Source organism: Eriocheir sinensis, chromosome 7 (genome assembly GCF_024679095.1).
Source record: "Eriocheir sinensis breed Jianghai 21 chromosome 7, ASM2467909v1, whole genome shotgun sequence".
NCBI classification, from domain to species: Eukaryota; Metazoa; Arthropoda; class Malacostraca; order Decapoda; family Varunidae; genus Eriocheir; species Eriocheir sinensis.
The window spans coordinates 3,452,857-3,479,569 of record NC_066515.1 but is presented as its reverse complement, the minus strand read 5'-3'; positions in this window follow the sequence as shown (position 1 = coordinate 3,479,569).

The following is a 26,713-nucleotide window of genomic DNA, read 5'->3' as shown; positions in this document are numbered from 1 at the left end:
TCTCTTTAGAACAAATCATGCCCAACAAAGTAAACAGTTCCGTGGATCCAAGTGCTGGAATACACTTCCTCAAGTTGTCAAAACATCCACTTCACGAACCATTTTCAAGGATTCGTTGAAGAAAATACTCCTGGATGGCTACTTTCAAAATTAAGTCAGCATTGTATTTAATCATCTTATGTAGTTTTTGTAGTTTATTACTATTAGTATTGCTATGACTATTATTATTATTATTATTATTATTATTATTATTATTACGGTATTATTATCATCATCATATAATAACGTGAATTATCGTACTGTGTTGTATTGCATTAACTTATGATTCTATAATTATTTTGTAATTTTTTTATTTATTATTTTTATTGTAATTATATTATTTTCACAAGTTATTATTAAACATTATTCTTTACTGTTTATAACTATAATTATTATTATTATTATTATTATTATTATTATTATTATTATTATTATTATTATTATTATTATTATCATCATCATTGTCATTATCTTGTATGCTTTTTCATGATTATATGTATCTACATGTATAGATATAAATATCCAGTGGTGAATGTTTATACCTGTGTATATCAATAATTACAATCATAATGATCATTTAGGATTATTATAAGTATGACTATTATGACTGTGTATGTGTGTATGTATGTATATGTGTGCAATGTGCATGTGTGTGTATATGTGTACATGTATGCGTATATATGTACATGTATGCATATGTATGTGTATGTATATGTATGTGTGTGTATGTATGTATATGTATATATGATTGGATATATATATATTTTTTTTCTTACTGTATTTATTAAGTAATAGTTCTATTTCTTGGTAATGAGTGGCGGCTGGGCCACAGCACAGTTCTTTAGTACTAATTATTATTTCAGGTCCGTTATAGAGCTTCGGCTCAATGGACCTTGCCTGTTTATGTAGTAGTGTTTATTTTATTTTTTCCATGTATTGCAAAGTGGCCAATAAATCAAATCAAATTAATCAAAAAAATCTCTCTCTCTCTCTCTCTCTCTCTCTCTCAATTATTATGTTCACACTCAGTTTTTATATAATTGTATCTTCCGGGTTCGTGACAAACTTTTGTTTTACATGTAATTACATTTCACGATCATTATCATTCCTTAAAGAGGTAGTAAGTAGGACACGCACAGGCACGCACGCGCGCGCGCGCACACACACACACACACACACACACTGATCATCATCATCATCATCATCATCATAATGATAATAATACTTATTATTATTACCATTATTATTATCACTAAAGATAATGATAATGATAAAAGTAAAAGTCCAAAAGATTAAACTAAATAAACATGTTATTAGTGCAAAATTACGTTGTGTGTGTGTGTGTGTGTGTGTGTGTGTGTGTGTGTGTGTGTGTGTGTGGGTGTGGGTGTGCACGAGCCTGTGCGAGCCCTACTTAATGCCTCTTTTAGGAATAATAATAATCAAGAAATGTAATTATATTTAAAACAAAAATTAATTCGAGTACATATAATACGTTTTTTTTTTTTTTTTTGTACAACAAAGGAGGCATTTCAAGGGCACAAAAAAATTAAACAATAATAAATAGAGCCCGCTACTCGCTGCTCCTAAAATGGAATTAAAAGAGGTGACCGAAAGAGAGGTCAATTTCGGGAGGAGAGGTGTCCTGATTCCCTTCTCTTGAAAGAGTTCAAGTCGTAGGCAGGAGGAAATACAGATGAAGGAAGATTGTTCCAGAGTTTACCAGCGTGTGCGATGAAAGAGTGAAGATGCTGGTTAACTCTTGCATAAGGGGACTGGACAGCATGGGGATGAGCATGAGTAAAAAGTCGTGTGCAGCGGGGCCGCGGGAGGGGGGGAGGCATGCAGTCAGCAAGTTCAGAAGAGCAGTCAGCGTGGAAATATCGATAGAAGATAGAAAGAGAGGCGACATCACGACGGAATTTAAGAGGTATAAGACTATCAGTAGGAGGAGGAGAGCTGATGAGACGAAGAGCCTTAGACTCCACTCTGTCCAGAAGAGCTGTGTGAGTGGAAAATCAATCAATGGTATCGCAATCCTCTGTTTATTTAGCAATCATAAGTTGCAGGCTTTGTGTCACTCTACGGACATTTAAAGTGCAATTTCACTTTGAAAATGATAAAAAAAAAACTAACTTTCTAGGAAGAGAAACATTATCAATCGAAACGTAAAAAAAATTACAAAACATGCTTTTTTTAGGGTAAGTGAATCGGGCGTCACGTGATTTGTTTTATTTTCAGAAATATATAACATCAGTTCGCCAAACAGCCTGGCAGCACGCTGGGTTATGGCTGCGTCACAGGCGAGTGGGGTGAAAAATGGCCATATCAATGCTGGTGATTTATAATCCTTGAAATTGTCTTTAGTTGAAAAGCCAACTCAACGTGAAGCAGGCAGGTTAGTGTGAATGGCCCACTATAAAGCAATATTGAGCAATGCTTTTTACAATACAATTGATGGACAGTGGCGGGATTGGCCTCACAACGACGTCGCTAACTGCAGCGGCGGAGCACGGACGTTGAAAGGCTGCCGTAACCTTGGTTCCTGTCTAACCTCACGTGTGATAGGACTAGAGTAAAAGTCAACTTGGGAGGAAGCACCTTAAGTTACAAAGCGCATATGACGCACCAAATGGTTGCTTTAACCTTGACCTCGCCAAGACACGAGCCGTGCGAGTGAATGAGTGTGAGGACACTACTAACTGCTCTGATCATGTGTTTTAGAGCAGCAAGATGCGCCGTGCCGGGCCTCAGGCAGGGAGGGAGCGTGCTATTAAAGGGACTCTCACATTCCCGGTTCCGGTCCCGATCGTCCCCGATGACTCCCGATAAGCCGATCATGGCCTGACCGCCGACAAAATAGGCAATAATCCCGGGACCGGCGGTAGACCGGCGACTATATACGGTTTTCGATTTCTCCGACCAGCGACTGCAGGAGGTCAGTCGGCGGTAGACCGCTGGCCTACCGGCGGTCGCTAAATCAATAGTGCGTAGTTATGTTAGTTCGTAGTTAGCATGTTTGTGAATTCCGCCCCAGGAACGCCCTGCAACGCTCCGCCGTAATGTAATGATGACTACCAGTGGCCGTCCTCGTTTTTGCAATTGCTACTCCAGTAATAATGTTCCCGCCATTACGAATTTTGCAACGACCGACTGACTGCCTGCTCCTTCTCTTCCTGCTGCTGCCGTTGCTGCTGTACTTCCTGCTAAGGTCGTCACTATTCAGTCTTTAAGTCATTAAAAGTCTACGCTGCATTCACATATCTTGAAAAATACGAAAACAACTCGCAAAAATATTATGAGCAACAGATAAAATTTGAATATTTTTCCGAGTTCATGCCGCCAGGAATGAAGGAGACGGGAAAAACACGATGTGGAAAAAGAAGTGTTGATACTCAGACGGGACGAATACTGCAAAATGGAAAAAAAAGTAAAACTTGGCAATGATGACACTTGGAGCCAAATAATGTTGTCCGCCCCGCCTGGACCTTCAGCCTCGTCCTTAACCTGGCAGCCGGTGAATCATTAGGTCAAGCAGCATGTCCAGCGTCAGTACACATTCACCCACTAAATGCACTGGTTTCCAGTCTCATGATAAGCTTACCAGTATCAGATGTATACATCCCACATGCCATATGCAGTCTATGGCCGCTATATCTGCTACTACGTAGAGTTGGCTGCTGCTCTTTTTTCACTCTGCTAACTTGCTGCTTTTGCTTTTACGTAATGGTCTGCTTCTACCTGCTGCCAATCCCTAGTTGCGGTCTCCTGTTTGTGACATTTGATAGCTGTCACTCTTTACTGTTTGGAGCTTGACGCTCAACATATTCCTGCTCTTCTCTGTACTGCAGCTCATACTGACAAAGCGGCTGTCTATTAGTGGCTTACGACGTTCTCCATCACCTGCTGCTGAAGTTTATAACTTATTGCTGCACTCCGCAACCTTCCGTTACTCTTAGCGCCGCTGCGTCGCCAACTCCCACTTGCTTCCTCACTCTACAATTACTAATTTTACGTCCTACAATTCTTATAGTACTATAACTAATGCTGCAACTACTAATACCTACTAATACTATTACTGCTATAATTCCTACGACCACTACCACACGACGCGTCACTTTCATGAGAAAATTACGTGTAATGAGTAAGAGGAATCGGTCACAGGTCGAAGCCAAGGTAAAAGGTGAATGGTGGTGGTGGTGGTGGTGGTGGTGGAGGTGGAGGTGGAGGTAGTGGAGGCATTGGCGGCGGGGGCGACGGTGGTGGTGGTGGTTGATGAAAGGTTTGTCAGTGATTCAATGCTTTGTTGTTGTTGTTGTTGTTGTTGTGTGTGTGCTTTGGGGGAGTCCTCAGGATACCGATGATAATGATGATGATACGGCAATGATGGTGTTAACAACAATAACGCCTGGGTAGGCGGTGGTTGAGTGGTTAGCGTGGTGGGCCGGCATTCATCACGCCATGGACAACGTCGATTCGAATCCCCACGCTACCACCTGGGATTTTTTCAGTCACCGCCGAGTGGCCTAAGACTACCCACATGCTGTCCTGAGGACCACCCATCAACCCGGACTCTAGAAAAAAAAACCGTCGAAGTGAATCAGAAATGAATTCCGTGGAGCAGCATGAACTGGCGCCACTATAGAAAGTTGCCTGCGCCATGACGGGCTTGGGCCGACCACCAGCTAGCCCCCTGAAGAAAGCCCACCGGCACTATGGGCTGAGATGTATAAAAAAAATGGGAAGGCAGTGGTAGAGTGGTCAGCGTGCAGGTGCGGGCGTTCAGGAAGACCCAGGTTCGCGTCCCTCCCGCCGCTACAAACACGCTGGTAATTTTTCTGTCATTGCCGAGTGGCCTAAGATTACCCACTTGCTGTCCTGAAAGACGGGGGGGGGGGGGGGGGCTAAATGGAAAAAAAAAAATGGAACCACCATAAAAACTTGCTTCCGCCACCAAGAAAGCCTACCGGCGCCATAGGCGAAACGCTAAATAAAAAAAACAAAATAATAATAATAATAATAATAATAATAATAATAATAATAATAATAATAATAATAATAATAATAATAATAATAATAATTATAATAATAATAAACAAAGAACCGGCGTCGATATGATATGATCATTTCAGTTTATTCCATTTGGTTATATCATCACCTACAACCCTTTGTACCGAGCAAACGCATTTACTTGTTTGAATCATTGATTCGTTGATCTCGCTACACTTTATTTATCACCACCAATAATTAATTAATCTAAACCAGTGCATTATTTTTGTTTCCACATGTTTTAGTTATTACCAGCAACAACACTTTTATCACAATTTTACTGACCGCCACGAATAATCAATAATCAGGGGGTGTTTTTCAAATGGTTATGGTCATTTCCAGTATCAGAGGGATGCATTATAGCCTTAATATATAGCTCAGTGATAATGTTTCATGACCTGTATTTGCACTAATCATGGGTTATTTTTTTTTAAATGCTTATGGTTATTTGTAGCAACATACGGATACAGTATAGCCTTAAAACACTTCTCAGTTATATATAATGTTTGAGTGATGATAAACATCTATAGCACGACTACAAAACTATTACAGCGTGAGGATATATTTTATATATCATACATACCTCCTTTACTGGCCTGAAAGAGCATCAACTTTTTACTCTACCATTGTCTTGTCGTGATCGAGTTACGGACGTTTATGGGAACGAAGTTATGTGTCCCAGTATTTGTATGTTCATTTAGGAATGAGTGGGAAACAATCAGAGTCAGCTACCCCATACTGATAAGAAGCATCGTAGATATACTCACATTACCAGTTTCATTGCGTATTTACGTCATTCTGAGCAATTTGAGTGATAACTGTATATGGGATATCGGTATTATTACAGAAAGAAACAGTCAAGATCATCAAATCTGAAGTATTCATTGTTTAATACTATCAAGGATGCATCGTACTGAAATAATCGTAATATCAGCACGAGGTGTTTGATTTAATTTATCTATCCTTCTTTCTTCTTTTCTTTTATGGCCAATAATTTTTACGTAAGAGACTGCATGCCTGGACATTTTACTTGACTAGAATCAATAATATATAATAAAAAGTGGAATGGTAAAGTTGAGAAGTATAGACGAAAGAAATAAAATGGGTAACGTAGAGAGCCAAGCGGCGGCAGTATCGACTCAATGCCATCATAAATCTCAGGTGCGGGCCTCTCACAGAGACGGCCTTGGTGGGGGGCGGAGCATTCTGCCAGGCTGGACGGGCACACGTCAACGAAGGAAAGAGTTATGCTCAGTTCAAGGTGTCGCCGTGACGGGGAGCAGCAGGCGGCGACGAGGCGGCGAGGCTGTGATAAGAGACAGTCTGGCAACACGCCTCGCTCAGACTGGCGCCGCCACTCATCACTACTTCTTCAAGGAACCGACACGACACACACCAGGCCGGGCTCACGCCGTTTACCGCCGCTTGCCACCGACTAAACATCCTCTTTCTCCTCCTTCGACTCTTCACCAATTCCTCCTCTTTTTTTTTTTTTCCTCCACTTCCATTTTTTCTTCCCTATAATCCTAATCCTTCCCTTAATAATAACACTCCTCCTCATGATCCTCCTGTCCTTCTTCTTCTTATTTACATGACCTTATTACAGTTTTTTTTTTCTTCCAGTTCCTAGTTTTTTATTCGGATAAAAAACTCTCACTACAGAAAAATGTATTCCCTTGTTGGGAACGGGAACCAAAAATACAAGGAAAATATGTTTGTGCAGATTCGGAGTCGACGGTAGAGTAAGAGGACGAGTCTGAATGGGGAGTATGGAAAGTGTAAATACGATGACTGATAAAAAAGAAAAAGAACAAGACATGGAAAAGAAAATGGGACGGAAGAGAACAAGCAATGATATCTGAGGCAATGTCAGCAGTTATGTTGGCAAATATTCAGAAGTTGACTCACAGCGGGGGCAAAAAAGAAAAAGCCTTCCTCACCTTTCCTCTGCTCCTCATCATCCCTCTCTCCCTCCCTCCCTTCTTCCCTCATTCCTTCCCTCCTTCCTTCCTTCCTTCCTTCCTTCCCTTCCCACCACAACGCCTTCATGAGGCTTTTCTCTCCAGGTGCAGAACAAACAATGGTAATTACAGCGCTATTCTTTCCGTCTTTCCTCTTTTTTTTTCGGCGTAAACTCACTGCGTGGATGAAACGATTTGTTGTTGGAAGTGGAAATAAACTGAAAATAGAGAGAAAATACGTTGAGGATAAAAAAAAAAATTAAGACGAGAGAGAGAGAGAGAGAGAGAGAGAGAGAGAGAGAGAGAGAGAGAGAGAGAGAGAGAGAGAGAGAGAGAGAGAGAGAGAGAGAGAGAGAGAGAGAGAGAGAGAGAGAGAGAGAGAAGACTCAAGTATTTCTTATTGGATATTCTGCAGAGAGATAAGTTTAGCGAAAAAAATAGATAGAAGTTTGCTTTTGAATGTTGTCCTTTATGAGAATCTTGGCGCAGCGAGGGAATGAAAGTGGAAATGAAACAGCTGGAGGAGTCTGGAGTGTGTGTGTGTGTGTGTGTGTGTGTGTGTGTGTGTGTGTGTGTGTGTGTGTGTGTGTGTGTGTGTGTGTGTGTGTGATTGCTTGCTTGCTTGCTTGCGTGCGTTCGTGCATGCGTTCGTGCATGCGTGCGTGAATGTATCTGTGTATGTGTGTACTTCCTTGTTTGTTTGTTTTTTGTCTGTGTGGTATTATATATATTTGATCGTTTTCATGTTTGCTTATTTGTTTGCGTGTGTTGTTATATGTTAAATTGATTTTCTTGTTTCGTTTCAGGTGATTGCAAATATATATAATTTGTGTGCAACATTTTATTTTTGTAAAGTTGCATGTTTTTTTTTTTTTGTGTGTGTGTATGCACGAGATCCACACTTCCCTCTTCCTTTCAAAAATCAAAAGGCCTGTGGTGAGTGGCTGGGGTTCTGAGTATTGGCAGGCCAGTATCGGCTGAGTCACATCAGCGCGACCCTTGCCAAGGCCGGGGCGCTGCGTCCTAGATTTTTGCCGGACATGCAGCAGAACACTCACGTAAAAAGGCTTGAATAATATGCCAAGCAGAGCCCTTCTACCCCAGCCATGCACAAAGTCGACAACTGAACGTATCGTAGCGTTTCGCGTACTGGTGGAGTGCCGACGTGAGTTTCGACAGTCCGTTAACGCCAACTCCGGCTATACGGGCATGTGGCACCCTACCCAGAAGCCGACCCTGCTCATCGGGTTGTCTCTGTTAAGAGACAATACAGAGTGGAGGAGGCCAAGGGGACGCCCACGGAGATCGTGACTTGAACAAATTGATAGATCCTGCCAGGAGGTACTTCGCATGAGAAGGGGGCCTGAATGCAGACTTGCCCGAGGGGTACCGCCGGGGATGCCGTCGAAGGGTGGGTGAGAAGACGCGCCCCCCGGAATATGCCCCCATTGATTGACTGACTGAGCGTTTTGGGCACAGTATTCCATTACATCGTCTACATTAGAATGCAAATTTACTCTCATACTCTCACTAGCGAAAAAAGAAAATATCCACAGCTTTTTTTCCCGCCCGCACTCCACACACATTTTTTCCAGTACCGTGCTCCCCTGAAGTGCCGTTAATGAGGATGGCACAGGTGTTGACAACGTAGTAACTCAGGTAAGGCTGGTAAGGGGAGAGGAAGGACAGACAGGTAACGGCCCTCACCCTTAACAGCCTCTACCTCCACTCTTGCCTCTTCCCCTTTACCACTGTCGCCCTGTCCACCCATCCTCTTCTTATTTCACCTTCCCTTACCTTGCCCCCTTCAACTGTCCTTACTTCCCCGCTAACCTTTCATAGTCGTCATCATCGTATTCACTCACTCATCTCTATCTGCATCCTTATCATCGTATTTCTTCGTTCTTGTCACCCTCTCCAGTCCTCCTTTCTCACCCTCATTCTCATCACTTTCTGTTACAATCCCTCACTCTCACCAACCTTTCCCATCACCCTGCCTCACTCTCTACACACTGGCCATTCCCTTCATTCTCCTTCTCTCTCTTCACCCTGCACACTCACTCGCCTCTCCCTTCAATTTCCATTCCCCTCGTCCTCTCCCTCCCTTCGCGCTGCCATACTCCCCATCACTCTGACCATGTGTTTCACTTCTCCTTTTCTCCCTCTTCATCCTGATCGGCCCTCCCTCATCCTGCTCTGCACCTCAATATATCCTCGCTTCTGTCCAGGACGGAAGGAGGGACAACAACAGCCAGTTCTACTTTGTGTTACTCTTCCTTTCCACAGCCAGCCCTCCTTCCTACCCTCCTTTCCTCCCTCCCTCCGGGTTTGTGGCTGCCTTCACTGTTACACAAATTCGTTTTTCGATAAAACCAGTTTGTTAATCGCTGTTTCACGCCGAAAACTGCAAAGTAATCACACCTTCACCTTCCTTTCTCTCTCTCTCTCTCTCTCCGCCCTCGCCATCACAGGATAAACGAAAATCAGCGCCGTGCGAAAGGTGCCGTGAGGGTGAAGGGCAACACGGCAGGGAAGGAGATGAAAGGAGGAGAGGTGAGGTGTGGCGAGGCGAGGAAAGTGTGGCGCGGGTGTGGCTGTGCTTGATGAGGGGCAATGAAGGGAGTGGCTGTGCTTGGTGATGAGGGGCAGTGAAGGGTGTGGCTGTGGTTGGTGATGAGGGGCAGTGAAGGGTATGGCTGTGCTTGGTGATGAGGGGCAGTGAAGGGTGTGGCTGTGCTTGATGAGGGGCAGTGAAGGGTGTGGCTGTGCTTGTTGATGAGGGGCAGTGAAGGGTGTGGCTGTGCTTGGTGATGAGGGGCAGTGAAGGGTGTGGCTGTGGTTGGTGATGAGGGGCAGTGAAGGGAGTGGCTGTGCTTGATGATGAGGGGCAGTGAAGGGTGTGGCTGTGGTTGGTGATGAGGGGCAGTGAAGGGTGTGGCTGTGGTTGGTGATGAGGGGCAGTGAAGGGTGTGGCTGTGCTTGATAAGGGGCAGTGAAGGGAGTGGCTGTGCTTGATGATGAGGGGCAGTGAAGGGTGTGGCTGTGGTTGGTGATGAGGGGCAGTGAAGGGTGTGGCTGTGGTTGGTGATGAGGGGCAGTGAAGGGAGTGGCTGTGCTTGATAAGGGGCAGTAAAGGGCGTGGCTGTGCTTGATGATGAGGGGCAGTGAAGGGTGTGGCGGGTGTTGGTGATGAGGGGCAGTGAAGGGTGTGGCTGTGGTTGGTGATGAGGGGCAGTGAAGGGTGTGGCTGTGGTTGGTGATGAGGGGCAGTGAAGGTGTGGCTGTGGTTGGTGATGAGGGGCAGTGAAGGGTGTGGCTGTGGTTGGTGATGAGGGGCAGTGAAGGGTGTGGCTGTGGTTGGTGATGAGGGGCAGTGAAGGGAGTGGCTGTGCTTGATGATGAGGGGCAGTGAAGGGTGTGGCTGTGGTTGGTGATGAGGGGCAGTGAAGGGAGTGGCTGTGCTTGATAAGGGGCAGTAAAGGGTGTGGCTGTGGTTGGTGATGAGGGGCAGTGAAGGGAGTGGCTGTGCTTGATGATGAGGGGCAGTGAAGGGTGTGGCTGTGCTTGATGAGGGGCAATGAAGGGAGTGGCTGTGCTTGGTGATGAGGGGCAGTGAAGGGTGTGGCTGTGCTTGATGAGGGGCAGTGAAGGGAGTGGCTGTGCTTGGTGATGAGGGGCAGTGAAGGGTGTGGCTGTGGTTGGTGATGAGGGGCAGTGAAGGGAGTGGCTGTGCTTGATAAGGGGCAGTGAAGGGCGTGGCTGTGCTTGATGATGAGGGGCAGTGAAGGGTGTGGCTGTGGTTGGTGATGAGGGGCAGTGAAGGGAGTGGCTGTGCTTGTGATGAGGGGCAGAAGGGTGTGGCTGTGCTTGATGATGAGGGGCAGGAAGGTGTGGCTGTGCTTGGTGATGAGGGGCAGTGAAGGTGTGGCTGTGCTTGGTGATGAGGGGCAGTGAAGGTTTGGTGATGAGGGGCAGGAAGGGGTGTGAAGCTTGGTGATGAGGGGCAGTGAAGGTGTGGCTGTGCTTGGTGATGAGGGGCAGTGAAGGGAGTGGCTGTGCTTGATAAGGGGCAGTGAAGGGCGTGGCTGTGCTTGATAAGGGGCAGTGAAGGGTGTGGCTGTGCTTGGTGATGAGGGGCAGTGAAGGGTGTGGCTGTGCTTGGTGATGAGGGGCAGTGAAGGGTGTGGCTGTGCTTGGTGATGAGGGGCAGTGAAGGGTGTGGCTGTGCTTGGTGATGAGGGGCAGTGAAGGGTGTGGCTGTGCTTGGTGATGAGGGGCAGTGAAGGGTGTGGCTGTGCTTGGTGATGAGGGGCAGTGAAGGGTGTGGCTGTGCTTGGTGATGAGGGGCAGTGAAGGGTGTGGCTGTGCTTGGTGATGAGGGGCAGTGAAGGGTGTGGCTGTGCTTGGTGATGAGGGGCAGTGAAGGGTGTGGCTGTGCTTGGTGATGAGGGGCAGTGAAGGGTGTGGCTGTGCTTGGTGATGAGGGGCAGTGAAGGGTGTGGCTGTGCTTGGTGATGAGGGGCAGTGAAGGGTGTGGCTGTGCTTGGTGATGAGGGGGCAGTGAAGGGTGTGGCTGTGCTTGGTGATGAGGGGCAGTGAAGGGTGTGGCTGTGCTTGGTGATGAGGGGCAGTGAAGGGTGTGGCTGTGCTTGGTGATGAGGGGGCAGTGAAGGTGTGGGTGTGCTTGGTGATGAGGGGCAGTGAAGGGTGTGGCTGTGCTTGGTGATGAGGGGCAGTGAAGGGTGTGGCTGTGCTTGGTGATGAGGGGCAGTGAAGGGTGTGCCTGTGCTTGGTGATGAGGGGCAGTGAAGGGTGTGGCTGTGCTTGGTGTTGAGGGGCAGTGAAGGGTGTGGTGTTCTATTAATGGTCATGGTATGGCGCTGGTGGCAAGGCACCGCTGAAGGTGGTGGCGGGGTGGGGGAGGGGGAGGAGAAGAGATGATTATAGGTGTGGTGATGGTGGTGGTAGTGGAAAGATGATTATAGTGGCGGTGGTGGTGGCGAAGGTTTATGGAAACGGTGTTGGTGGTGATGCTTTTGCCGTTGATGGTGTGTAGGGAGTGGTGACGTTGATGATGATAAAACTGGTAAAAGCAGTGACAGTGGTAGTGGTGGTTGTGGTGAAGTTACTGTTGTCGGTGGTGGTGGGGGAGGGGGGGTGATGAAGGTGGGTTTAGTGGATGTGGTGGTGGTGGTGAAGTAAGAGAAAGTGTTGCAGAAAGACGAGGTGTTGCAATATGCCTGTCTGAGGGGATCTCAACACGACGTGTGAGCTGCAGCGACGCTTCCACACCTGCAGTATTCCGAGGCACCTGCGGGTTCCAGGGTGCAACAACACAGTGGACACAAGAAGGTACACACACTGACCTGATCAAAGGTGTTCTGTGTAGCCACGCGTCTTGGTTTATTTTGTTCCTGTCTTTGCCTGATGTGCTGCAGCCACAGATCTGAAGGAGAACGAAATATGATTTTGAGAACTATTTTATGTTGTAATTAATAAAAATATATATTAAAGGAATTTTTTTTTAATTGTTCCTTTACTCAGTAGCTGAAACAGTGCTCGCGGTATCGTGGAAGTTTTCTCGTTTCTCTTCTGTTGAATAATCTTCAAACACACCATTTGCTAAATATACAATGACATCTTACTCAAATAAAAAGGCAAAGCTCAAGTATTCCTAGAAAACAACATTTGTGCCAACAAATATGTGTAAGATTCACGAGAAACCAAAATTAGTACCATCACAACAAACTTAAAATATAAACATGGAAGTAAAATGTTTCGTTGATAACATGTGCACAGAAAACAGCAACATGGAAACGGAGAGAAAAAAGTTTTTCGAAACGCAAATATTTTTCATTCCCTTGTTTTCTTATCGGTGACGCGTGTGTGTGAGTTTGTGTGTGTGTGATTCACCACGGCCTGATCACGTGTTGGACTCGAAATCGCCAGCGGGTACCCTCCCGACATGAGCAAGTGCCCTTTATCGTTGATCTCTGGGTACTGCCAGGACCTCATACACCATACACCCCATCCCCTTTGCTTAAGGGGGGGAGAGTAACCACTCCTAGGCAACAGAAAGAATCCGCCCTGAGCGGGCTCGAACCGCCGCCCTGTCGGACCGTGAAGCCTGGCAGCGCAGCGCTCTACCAGGTGTTCCACGAAGTGGCGTGGAGTGTGTGTAATAATAATAATAATAATAATAATAATAATAATAATAATAATAATAATAATAATAATAATCGGTTTATTTCGGAAATAGCAGCCGTTAGGCTGAAAATGTACATATTAAGATAAAGAGCAACCACAAAGAAAATACAATATGAAAGGGGTGTGGGGGTAGGTAATTTACAATAAGGTAGGGAAAGTTGTGATGATGCTTGAGGGGTGAGGAGATGGAGGAGTGCGGTGTGGTAGAGCGATGACGCGGGATGGTAAACCTCTTCTGGAAGGCGAGTAGGTGTTAATCCGAGGTCATCCCCAGGTCAAAATGCTGGGTCAGGTAGCAGCAGGTGGAGAGAAAGCAGGTAGAGGCGGTATCGACGGTCACTCAGAAAAGGGCTAAACGATGAAGTGGTAATCCAAAACAGGTGGCGAGACAGATGTGAAGACTCGTCTGCTGTTCCTGGGAACAAACTCCATAGCCTTGGTGGTGAGCAGCCTGCACATTGCCCCCACCTGAGTGACGAAGCCTCCACTGCACTGCATCTGACCAGACTTCAACAGCATGATGGGCGGGCTGGTGAGCCTGGGGGAGACCTCGGGGCGTCGGCATGGGGCTCGTCAAAGATGGTTTAATGCTTTGCCGAAAGCGTGGAGCAGCAGTACTGAAAAACATGTTATTAATAATTTACGAAAAATAAACGTTAAAACGGATACGATTTCAAAACACCACTAACTTTCCCTCGCTCTTTTTATGTTACATTCATATTTAAATTCTTAATATAAAACAAATCGAGTTCAACACACAAAATGCATACAAACAAATCACCACCGTGATTGAGCCACAAAGAACTGTTCTCCGGCAACATTCAGAGCCGGAGGAGGATGACTTCCTTGATCCGGAAAATTCATGTAGTTTTCTCGTTCCCGCCAGAAACTGGTGATGTGTGTTAGTCGGAGGCGGTAAGTGTGCAGGCTATGGAATACACTTAGAAGTGGTAGTGTACTGGCCATGGAATACACTTAGAAGTGGCAGTGTGCAGGCCATGGAAAACACTCAGAAGTGGCAGTGTGCAGGCCATGGAAAACACTTAGAAGTGGCAGTGTGCAGGCCATGGAAAACACTCAGAAGTGGCAGTGTGCAGGCCATGGAAAACACTCAGAAGTGGCAGTGTGCAGGCCTCTGCCAGCTGGTCAGAGTGCAGGACGGTTTTCTGTGTTTCGCGGCTCCTTTGACACGCCTCTTCGCCCTCTTCCCACTTCCCCGTCGCGGGTTGAGGGGAGGGCGGCGATGTCCGGAGTTTAGTGTTTATTGGTTCGTCGCCGCAACTTCCCATTTTCTGTCCGTTGACAGGCTTGAGGGAGTGTGCCATTCGCCCCTTCCCCTTTTTCCTCCCAGTTCGTTGGCTGAGAGAAGGGGGTGAGTTTCGGCGACTCATATCTCTGGATCTTCGACACCATAGAAGACCTTCCGCTTCCACCCCCTCCGTCCTCAGGGATGGTCGCAGTGGTGGTTTACTGTGTTTTCTCCTGGAAGTTTGTTGGGTCCGTTTGACAGTCTGGTACTGTTCTCCGTCCGCTTACAGGACTGGTCACCCTCTCGTGGCTCACGGACTCGGAGGACGACTTCCATGCGTTTTTCAGGCGGGACGTGAGTTGTGGTCTTTCCCCCGCCTGCTACCCTCTCTCCGGGTCCGTTGTCTGCTATCTGTAAGGCATTAGCTCCGCCTGTGTTGTCTCCGGAATCCCCCTCCTTCCGATGGGGCCATCGACAAGTCCGCTGCAGCTTCTCACCGCTACGCTCCTCCCTTGTCGGATGGGGCTCTGCGGCGGGAGACCTTTTGCGTACTACCGGAGAAGACTCTCTTCTCAGCTCTCCTACGCCATTCGTGGCTTCAGGAGCTTCGCCGCCGCCACATCTCCCTGCGGCAGGCGGTTCGTGGACCCAAAAATATGCTTTTCGTACCTCAAAGCCATCAATTTCATTTTATTTCAATTTATTTTTGTGCTAATTGTTATGATTTTGCCGTAGTTCACGTGCCTCGTTGACGCCAGCCATACACCAATTAATGGAACCAACGCAATGCTTTCCAGAATATCATACATTGCAAAATGATGCTATACAATAATGCCTAAAAATTAATGGCAACAATGTCTTCGTCAATAAACCAATGCACAATTTTTTTTATTTTGTTCTTTGTATATATTTGCTTTTATAAATATATATTATATGGGAGAATGAGATATGTTTAGAAAATATCAAGAAAATAAACTATATAAGATTACATATACTGTAAAATATAATATAACATGCTTAGGTAAAAAAAAAAAAAAACGAAATGACAATTCGTTGTAAAATATAAACCATTCGTCGAAATCACTCACTATCAACCTTAGTTTCAGATATTACCACTACTATTGTATATTCTTTCTACCATGTCATTACAGTTTATCTCAATACGTCAAGTGACTTCCTGGCGAGACCCACCATTGTTATACTAAGGTATGTGAGCTTTCGGTGACTTCGACATCCTCACCACATGCATGGACAGACTGAATTGTGTCGTATGCATACAAATAAACAGACAAAGATAAATGCGATTAGCTTAGCGTTAGTAAAAGAGGCAATAATAAGGTTAGGTTGCGTTATGCATATTCTAAAGAAAGAGAGATAATGTTAGGTTAGGTTAGGCGTAGGCTAAGGCCGTAGTACTAAAGCCATGTTTGGGATAATATAATAACCTGCGATAAGGAGGTTAAATTAGAAGTTGTATGCGAGGGCAAAAGCAGCAGCAATAAGGAGCCATTCAGATCGCATCCCCGGCAGACATTCCCATTTTCTTGGTCCTCTCCTAACACAAGAGCCGTAATGTATGGGGGGGCTAGGAGCCTATACCCTTCTAATGGTTTCTAAATCTGCCTTAAAATGCCCATAAAAGTGTTTTTCTCTATTTCATCCCACCTGAGCATGCTCGCTTCGCTCACTCATGAACCTATGATCCCCTCCAGCCCACCAAAAGATCTGCCAAAATTTCGGGCCTGCTTAACACTGAACATTGTGTTGCGAGGGTTGATCTAATACTTAGCGGAGGGGTCTCTCTCTCTCTCTCTCTCTCTCTCTCTCTCTCTCTCTCTCTCTCTCTCTCTCTCTCTCTCTCTCTCTCTCTCTCTCTCTTGAGAGAGAGAGAGAGAGAGAGAGAGAGAGAGAGAGAGAGAGAGAGGGAGAGAGAGAGAGAGAGAGAGAGAGAGAGAGAGAGAGAGAGAGAGAGAGAGAGAGAAAAAAAAACTGGTGGGTCGTCAGACGAGCAGACCAGCCGATCGACTGACAGACAGATACAGATAGCCGAAAAACACGCAAATAGAAAATACGCAGAGATAAATAGATAGACTGACATACAGGAATGAAAAAGATCACGAACCCTGTGCATGTCTGATCAAAAAGATACTTAGTAAATATATCATTATATCAACGAATGAAAGAATGAATAAATACATTAAATATATCAAATAAATAAATAAACAGCGAACTCAGACTTTTTTTCCGAGGCAAAACCCAAAACGAAACTAGTGAAGAGCGAGCACAACGAAGCTTGAATAAGTGCGTGAGTGAATGCACAAGTGAGTGAATAAGTGAATGCAAGATGAGTAAGGGGATGAGTTGGAGCTAGACGAGGACCGAGGTGAAGGCTGGGATGGGCGTGATGTGGTGAAGTAACCAAGTCTGATATACTTGCAAAGGTGGAGAGGGAGCGAATGTGTTGAGGAAAAGTAGGAGTGAAGGAGAGAGCGAATGAGCATAGCAAAGAGAGGTGCAGACCAGACTGACGGAATGAAGAAGCGGACGTGTGTGCATGGGAGTGTGTGTGTGTGGGACTTGTTCATGGATGATTTATATTGGGGAGGGCGTGGCGGGAGTCTCAAGTGTGTGTGTGTGTGTGTGTGTGTGTGTGTGTTCTTCAGGAAGCTGCACCTCGCGCGTCAGCACTGTGGCAGCAATTCCGGCGGGAGACACGGAGAGACGCTGGGATGGGAATTTCACGCGCGCCGCACCACGAGCAGGCACGGCACCGGCAGGCAGCCAGGCACGAGGAACGTACAGCCCGTTGAAGACCATGCCGCTCGTTTCCTGGTGAATAATATGGTACTTTCCGTTATCTTTGCCCGGTGTTAGAATATGTTATAGGATGCGTGTTGATATTTTGCTCTGTATTAATGCACAGGACCGTAAAGAGCTGTGTTCCTTAGTGTATTTATTTTACTCAGGGGCAGATTGACAAAAAAGTTGTTCGTGCAATAACTGAATAACTTCCTCTTTTTTGTACGAGCAAGAATGGAACCTTTGCTCTCAAGTCACACTCAGGGAATGGTTTACTACTTTTTTATCTTTTTCATCAACTTAGTAAAGAGTTTACTGTTCAGCTCGTTCGCCTCGGGTCGTTGTGAAGAGTATCAGCGCTGTCAGTGTCATAGTTTATATAAGAACATAAGAACGTAAGGAGTCTGCAAGAGACCGGTTGGCCTATACAAGGCAGCTCCTGTACACTCAACCCCACCTTACCTCACCATCCATTGCTTTATCTAACCTCTTCTTGAATGCATCTACGGTATTGGCACCCACAACATGGCCCCCAAGCCTGTTCCATTCGTCCACCACTATTGGTGAACCAATTCTTATCTATGTCTTTGTTGAATCTGAATTTGTCTAACTTAAAACCATTGCTACGCGTCCTACCTGGCTCTTTTACTATCAAAATCTTATTGACATCCCCTTCATTAAAGCCCTTCATCCATTTATAGACTTCGATCAGGTCTCCTCGCAACCTTCGCCTTTCTAGCGAGTGTAGATTTAACTGCTTCAGCCTGTCTTCATAAGGCAAGTTTCTCACCCCCCGAATCATCTTTATCATCCTCTTCTGTACAGATTCTAACATCTTGATATCCATTCTATAGTAGGGGGTTCAGAACTGAACTGCATAATCGAGATGAGGTTTAACTAGTACTAAGTAAAGTTTGAGGATGACTTCAGCGCTCCTATTGCTTACGCTCCTTGAGATGAAACTAAGTACTCTGTTTGCCTGATTTTTAGCCTGAATGCATTGAGCCCTAGGACGGAGGTCAGCGCTCAGTAGGACTCCTAAGTCTCTCTCACGCCCAGACCTACTTAGAGGAGTGCCATTTAAGGAGTAATTGTGTGAGGGGTTATTCCTACCTACACTCAGAATGCTACACTTCCCGACATTGAATTCCATCTGCCACTTCCCCGCCCAATCATATAGTCTGTCAAGCTAATCCTGGAGAACGCTAGCGTCCCTGTCTGATTGGATTATTCTACCGATCTTGGTATCATCTGCGAGCTTGCTGACATCACTACTACTTCTTGTGTCCAAGTCATTGATGTAAATAATAAAAAGCAGAGGACCCAGCACCAACCCTTGTGGGACGCCACTCGTAACACTGGCCCATTCAGATTTTTTACCATTGATTTGCACTCTCTGATTCCTACCACTAAGCCTTGCCCTGATCCAATTCAAAACTTTCCCATCTATGCCGTGAGCCTGTAATTTTAGTAATACCCGGTGATGGGGAACTTTGTCGAACGCTTTACTGAAATCTAGATACAGTATATCATAGTTTTCATCTCGGTCAACCGCCTCGATTACTTTAGTGTAGAAGGACAACAGGTTAGTAAGGCAAGACCTACCCTTTGTGAACCCATGCTGTGAATCATGAATTAAATTATGCTTTTCTAGATGGTCCCGAATGCTCCTGGCTATAATTGACATCTTTCCTACAACTGATGTTAAGCTAATTGGGCGATAATTTGAGGTGACTGACTTGTCTCCCTTTTTGAAAACCGGCGTCACAATCATTAGCTATTTTCCATTGATTGGACACATACCCATAATTTACCGATATCTTAAAGATATCGGTAAGCGGGCCACTGAGGACCTCCTTGAACTCTTTCAGCACCCTTGGGAATACTTCGTCTGGACCCGGCGATTTGTTTTTCTTCAACCTACTAGGCTCATCCTGGACTACTTGCCTAGTGATGATCACATCCCTCAACTTGTCGTTCCCTTCGCCTTCATATACCTGAACTCTCTCCGGAATGGTTGTTAGATTTTCCTGCGTGAAAACTGAGAGGAAATAGTCATTCATCATTTGACTCATATCTTCTCCATTCTCAACGAGCTCACCTGTGTTTGTTTTCAACGGTCCACTTCTGTCCCTTGTTTTCGTTCTGTGCAATTTGAAGAAGCCCCCAATATTTTTTTTTTTCATTACATAATTTTTTTCCAGCAAATGTCACTGTGAAGGTCCTCGCAGTAGCGGGATGAAACTCGGGTGTAGGAAGTGAGTTTTCTCGGTTCGAGCAACATTCCTCTTGCGGTGTTTCGCACGTGACATTTTGAAGGATTTTGTGGTTCGAGATAAAATTCCGGTGTTTATATTACATCTTGTCCGTTTTTGTCTTGCCGGGCTCTGTTTGACTCGCCTCGCCCGCATGACCGTGGAGAGATTATTAAAACACAAATAACTGTGGAGTCCGAAATAAGTTTTCCGTTATTATCCGATTCTGTATTCAGCAACTGTTTTCATTTAAGCCTTTTCTTTATATTTATAATTTCGGCGCTTTGGCTTTGAGGTATTTAAACTAACTGTTTTAAATATAGTCTCTGTGAAGAATTTTCGGGTCACGATAAAACCCTGGAATCTTAACTTTTGCTTCACCGTTGTTCTGGGATTCAATTTTCCACTTGTCTCTTTTTCCTCGTTTTTCTTGTTCTTGCCCTTTGTAGGCTTTGTTGCAAGTATTGTACGAGAAGGAACAGTGCTGACTTGATAACGTTACTCACACTGATGTAATGCGTATTTTACTTTTACTTTCATTCTGGTTTATAGTAGCAAAGATTTTTATAGTGGATCCATTCATCCTGCCACTATTGTAACGGCCAAAGGCCTTGTTTATTTGTAAGTTTGCATGAACATCAACGATAAGGTCATGCTCATTCTGCCTTTACTCTTATTCGCGAATAAAGCAGCGTGAACTTACTCAGCAAGACAAATTTATAACCAAAATATTATAGCCAAACTAGAGCTTCGTGTAGAAGGTATCTTTCACTGTACAACACACTTATTGGTCATAATAATAAGAAACAATAAGGCCTGAGGCCTCGCGTAGCTTGCACAGTGCGGTGAACAACACACACGTCAGCAACACACAAATCATGACAGAAGCCTCGTAGCGTACTTGTTGGAAGAACTATACAGTGAACGCAAACACGCCGTCCGACTAAACACACACACACACACACACACACACACACACACACACACACACACACTCACTCACTCACTCACACATCCGATAACATATTCTAACACCACTCCGGTAGCTCAATCGGTTAGAGCGCCGCGCTGAAAAGCTTCACGGCCAGACAGGCGGCGGTTGGAGCCCCGCTCAGGCCGGATTATTTCCGTTGACTAGGAGTGGTTACTGTCCCCCCTTGAGCAAGGGTGATGGGGTGTGTGGTGTGTGAGGTCCTGTCAGCACCTAGAAATCGACGATAATGAGTACTTGCTCACGTCGTGAGGGTACCTGCTAGCGAAAGCGAGTCCAACTTGTGATCAGGCCGTGGTGAATGTGTGTGTGTGTGTGTGTGTGTGTGTGTGTGTGTGTGTAATTCATCTCTTAGTCTGTTGCGGGTCTCTCTCGAGAAAGCCAGCCGTTCCCCTACGGAAGGAGCTCGGAGCTCAATGACCGATCTTTGGGGAGGACTGAGACCACTCACACACAACACACCGTGACAACGAGGTCACAACTCCTCGCCTTACGTCGCGTACATACTCACTGCTAGGTGAACAGGGGCTACACGTGAAAGAAGATAAACCCAACTTATCTTCACCCGGCCGGGGAATCGAACCTCGGTCCTTCTGGTTGTGAGGCAGGCGCTCTACCCACTGAGCTACCGGGCCGTGTGTGTGTGTGTGTGTGTGTGTGTGAGACAATGCTGGATTTCAATCACTTGCAATAATTGAAATTAATCTCTCTCTCTCTCTCTCTCTCTCTCTCTCTCTCTCTCTCTCTCTCTCTCTCTCTCTCTCTCTCTCTCTCTCTCTCTCTCTCTCTCTCTCTCTCTCTCTCTCTCTCTCTCTCTCTCTCTCATCCACCCTCAACCACAGCAACGCACACCGTCACTGTTCTCGAGAGGGAAGGAAGAGTGCTTGAAGAAGAGAAAGGCGAGGAAGTGGGAAAAGAAGTAGAACAGCAGCACGTGGATGTGTATGAAGGGGACTGTGGAAGAAGGCGAGGACGTGGAGATAGAACAGCAGTGTGTTAAGATGTAAAGGACTGTGTAGGGAAGGAGTAGGAGGAGGAAAGGAGTGAAGGAATGAAGAGGAGTGTGTGAAGAAGGAAGGCGAAGAGGAAGAGGAGGGGGGAAAGGCAGTATTTGGGGGAGGAAGACGAAGAGGAGGAGGAACAAAGTGAAGTGGCGAAGGAAGATAGTGTTTGAGATAAGATATAATAATGCTATAATATGAGGAAGGAGGAAAAGCAGCGTCTGGAAAAGGAAGAACAATGCTTTGTGGAAAAGGAGGAAGAGGAATGCGTGTAAGAGGTACAGAATTGTGTTGAGAGAGATAAGGAGGAGGAAAAGAAGTAAGAGAAGGAAGAGGAGGAGTTGGAGAAGGAGGAGGAAGGAGGCTATAATGAGGCGGCAAGGCCGCTTGTGTTCCTGGCGCCTCACCAGTGCCCCGATGGAGCGGCCAGCCAGGAGTCTCAGAATGGACAAGTGACCCCACGCTCTTACTATCCTGATCTTCCCGCTTTCTTCCCCTCGCCAATTCTGCTTTCACCTTGCTCCGTCCTCCGTCCCAAATAAAGCCCTCTCTCCCTTTCCCATCCCTTCCTCTCCTCCTAACATACGTGTGAAGGCAAGGGCACTTTTTAATTTAATAATTACTAGTTTAGTTCATGCGTAAACGTAAAAAAAGTAATAATGTTAAAAAAACAAATTGACAATTTACTATCTATCTGAGACCTATCAATACCAACACATATATTTGTGGGTTGAGGTCGTGCATCGCTATACTTTTCTTGCTTTCTTTCTCGGGCAAATGCATACATCAGTATTAAACCTAGAGGTTAGAAAAGGGCCATTTTGCACACCATCAACTACTGTCACGCGGAGCTCAAGTGGGTCAGAAGAAAATCACTGGTGTTGTTTTCTTTATGTCGAAAAAGATACTTTCGACGCCGATAATCCCGAAGAAAAAATACTTACCGATATAAATGAACTGTGGTAAGATGTCGAGGTGAAGATGTCTGACTCCTCCCAGGAGCTGCTGTATGGCCTTAAAACTCTATCTTATTTTTTTTATTTCTCAATTGTCTATCATTTAACAATTAATTTATCTCTGTATATATCTATGTCTTTCAGTCTATCTATCTGCCTATAACTATCTGTCATTAACTCCCTCTCTCTCCCCGCTTATCCTCCTTGATTATCGCCGCCAGTAAAATATAGGTATTTAGCCGAAGGAAAAAAACGCCTTTATCGCTAAAAAGAACTTTGCACTGACATTTCTAAAGCCGCTTATGCATAAAAGAAAAATCTCAGAAGTTTAATGGAACAAAACAAAAACAAAAACTTGGGATTGAACCCGAGCAACAGCTGCAGCACTTCGCTCGCCACAAAAACTAAACTTTGGGGAGCGGGAAAAAAGTTAGATAAATCAACTTAACTCTAGGCGTTGACCTCTTTCCTTCCTTCCTTCCTTCCTTCCTTTCTTTCTTCCTTCCTTTCTTCATGCTTGTCACTCTACTTGCCTTACTTCATTCCTTCCCTCTTCCTTCATTCTTTCCTTCCTTCCTTTCTTTCTTCCTTACTTTCTTCTTCCCTTCCTTCCTTCCATCCTGCCTGCCTGCCTTTGTTCCTTCTTGCCTCCTCGCCTCCTTTCCTCCAGCCTTACTTCCTGCCTGCCTGCTTACCCTTCTGCCTCCCTTAAAACTATCCTTTTCCTTCTCTTCCTCCTCTTACTCCTAAGTGCATACGCCAAGATGAAAACAAAATCGTCATGCAAATTAAAGGAAACTAAGAAATGTCGAGAGCTTGTTTTTTTTTCCAGCTCAGTAAACCTCTTTCCCTGTGTGTGTGTGTGTGTGTGTGTGTGTGTGTGTGTGTGTGTGTGTGTGTGTGTGTGTGTGTGTGTGTGTGTGTGTGTGTGTGTGTGTGTGAGTGAGAGAGAGAGAGAGAGAGAGAGAGAGAGAGAGAGAGAGAGAGAGAGAGAGAGAGAGCACCATAAAAGAAAAATGAAAACATAAAACGCAGAGGGAAACACGAACCGACAAAGACGCGAAAGAAAAATAAAACACAAAAGAAGAGGAAGGGAAGAAAAAACAATAACAAAAATACAAGCATAGTCGATTCCATGGAGGAGATTCGAAGTGCCGGAGAGAAAAGGAAATAAAAGGCACGTGAATGTTGTGTGGTGACTAGAGGTGATGACTGCGTAGAAATTGGAGAAGTAGCAGAGTGATAGAAAATAACAAAAAAACGAAGAGGTTGAGGAAGGAACGAAAAAAAGATTGAGGGGAGAGGAAGATAAACATAAGACAAGATAAAATAAGAGAGGGAAGGAGATAAAGAGAAGAGCGTATAAAAAAGGAAGAAAAAAATAATGAAAATGGAAAGAGGTAAATATTGAGTAGAGAGGAGTATAGGAAAATGACAGGAAAATAAAGAGTTGAAGGAGGAAGGGGAAATAGTGATTGGGTAGAATGGGAGATGAAATAAAGGGAGAAGTAGCTGGAAGCCAGAAAGAAAATAGGAAGGGATGGAAGAGTTGGGAGGAAGACAGAAGGGCAGAATAAGAAGTGGATCGAGGGAGAAGGATATCGGGAGGCGAAAAGAAAACGATACAAAAGTAGGGACCGATGGAAGGAGGAAGACATAGAGGCCCGGAAGGGACCTACAAGATAGAGTAGAAAAGGAGAGGAAGGGACGTAGGGAAGGTAGAAACTAATAGAAAGGATTACGGATAGGCAGGAAGTAAACAAAAAGGACATGCAATAAAGAAAGTAAAAGTGCAGTAAAAAAGCAAATACCGAAAAAGGGGAAATCGAGGATGAAGGTAGTGGGAAGAAATGGAAAATAAAAATAAGAAAGAAAATAGAAAATAGAAAACAGAAAACAATTGAAAAGGATTAAAAAACGAATGGGAAAGATGGAGATGCAAAAAATAAGCAAGAGAGGAAAGGAAACAGAAAAAAAGAAGGAACTGCAAGGAACAAGTAAAGAAAGCAATCGGTCGCTTCGGGAGGCAAAAGATTCCTTCAGTTTCTATTGCTATCTGCGAGAGAGAGAGAGAGAGAGAGAGAGAGAGAGAGAGAGAGAGAGAGAGAGAGAGAGAGAGAGAGAGAGAGAGAGAGAGAGAGAGAGAGAGAGAGAGAGAGAGAGAGAGAGAGAGAGAGAGAGAGAGAGAGAGAGAGATTTACATAGATTTACATAGAAAATCAGACCACACAGACCCCATGGTCCAGACTTGGTGGTCTGTCCTTAAACCTAAGTGATTTTACATTAATCAGAAGACTCCAAAACGTTGCATTTCTACTCTAGTTGATATTAAGTTGAAGGAAGTGACGGTCGAGCTTATTTTTGAAGGAGTCAATCGTGTTACACTGGACCACTGACGGTGGAAGCTTATTCCATTATCGCACTACAACGTTGGTGAAGAAAAATTTGGTGCAGTCTGAATTTACTTGTCTACATCTGAGTTTTACGCCATTGAGAGAGAGAGAGACACACACATAGATGAAAACAATAAAAAATAAATAAAATAGAAAGCAGATAGATGGAATAGAGAGCACACACACACAGACACAGACACCCACACAAACAAACAGAAGCACACACACACACACACACACACACACACACACACACACACAAACAAACAGAAGCGCACACACACACACACACACACACACACACACACACACACACACACACACACAGATAAAAATATATCCATACAAACTGCAAAAACGCAAAACATAAAATCAAACGGAAGAGTAATAAAACAATTGGGGGTAAAAGGAACCTTGTGTCCTTCAATGCCTTAAAAACCCAATGTCTCCACCTATCAACTCGACACAATCTTCCAAACACCTATCCCCTATTCTTCAACACCACTCAGCTGTCACCATCTTCAACACTAAACATCCTCGGTCTATCCTTAATTCAAAATCTTAACTGGAAACTTCACATCTCGTCTCTCACTAAATCAGCTTCCTCGAGGTTGGGCGTTCTGTATCGTCTCCGCCAGTTCTTCTCCCCCGCACAGTTGCTATCCATATACAGGGGCACTGTTCCCCGTATGGAGTAAGCATCTCACGTGTGGGTGGGCTCCACTCACACAGCTCTCTTGGACATAGTGGAGTCTAAGGCTCTTCGTCTCATCAGCTCTCCTTCTCTTACTGATAGTCTTCTGCCTCTTAATTTCCGCCGCCATGTTGCCTCTCTTTTTATCTTCTATCGATATTTTCATGCTGACTGCTCTTCTGAACTTGCTAACTGCATGCCTCCCCCCATCCCGCGGTCCCTCTGCACGCGACTTTCTACTCATGCTCATCCCTATGCTGTCCAAACCCCTTATGCAAGAGTTAACTAGCATCTTCACTCGTTCATCCCTCACGCTGGTAAACTCTGGAACAATCTTCCTTCTTCTGTATTTCCTCCTGCCTACGACTTGAACTCTTTCAAGAGAAGGGTATCTGGACATTACTCCTCCCGAAATTGACCTCTCTTTCGGCCACCTCTTTGGTTTCTTTTTTGTGAGCAGCGAGTAGTGGGCTTTGTTTTTATTGTTGTTTTCTTTTTTTGTGTGCTCTTGAGCTGTCTCCTTTGTTGTAAAAAAAAAAAAAAAAATTGCGAAGACAAATACAAGGGAAGAGGGAGACGGAGGAAGGTTGAAGAATAAAAGTATTAAAATGCACTCAAAATTGAAACATATTGACATACTAGAAGAAAGATGAGACGAACGCAAAGGAACTGAATTAGGAAAAGAGATGAAGCAGAATGAGATGATAAAACGTGAGAAGCAATTTACCACAGATACAGAGAGAGTGGGAAGAGAAATAATAAAAGTGGGAGAGAAACTGAAGGACGTCACGGCAGGTACAAAAACAAGGAAAAGATAAAGCGAGACAAACAAAAGAAATTAAACAAAATAATTGGGGTAAAAGAAGACTAACATCGAGAAAAAGGGATGAGAATAGAGTTTCGGAGGGAGATAAAGAAAAAAAAACTTTACAAGAAATATACACTAAAAGAAAAAGAAAATCACACACACACACACACACACACACACACACACACACACACACACACACACACACCAGTGCTGGGCACTTGGGGTACTTTTTGCGGTACTGCGGTACAGCGGTACTACCGCACTACCAAACCGGTACCGCAGTACCGCAGAGGATTGCTGAAAGTACC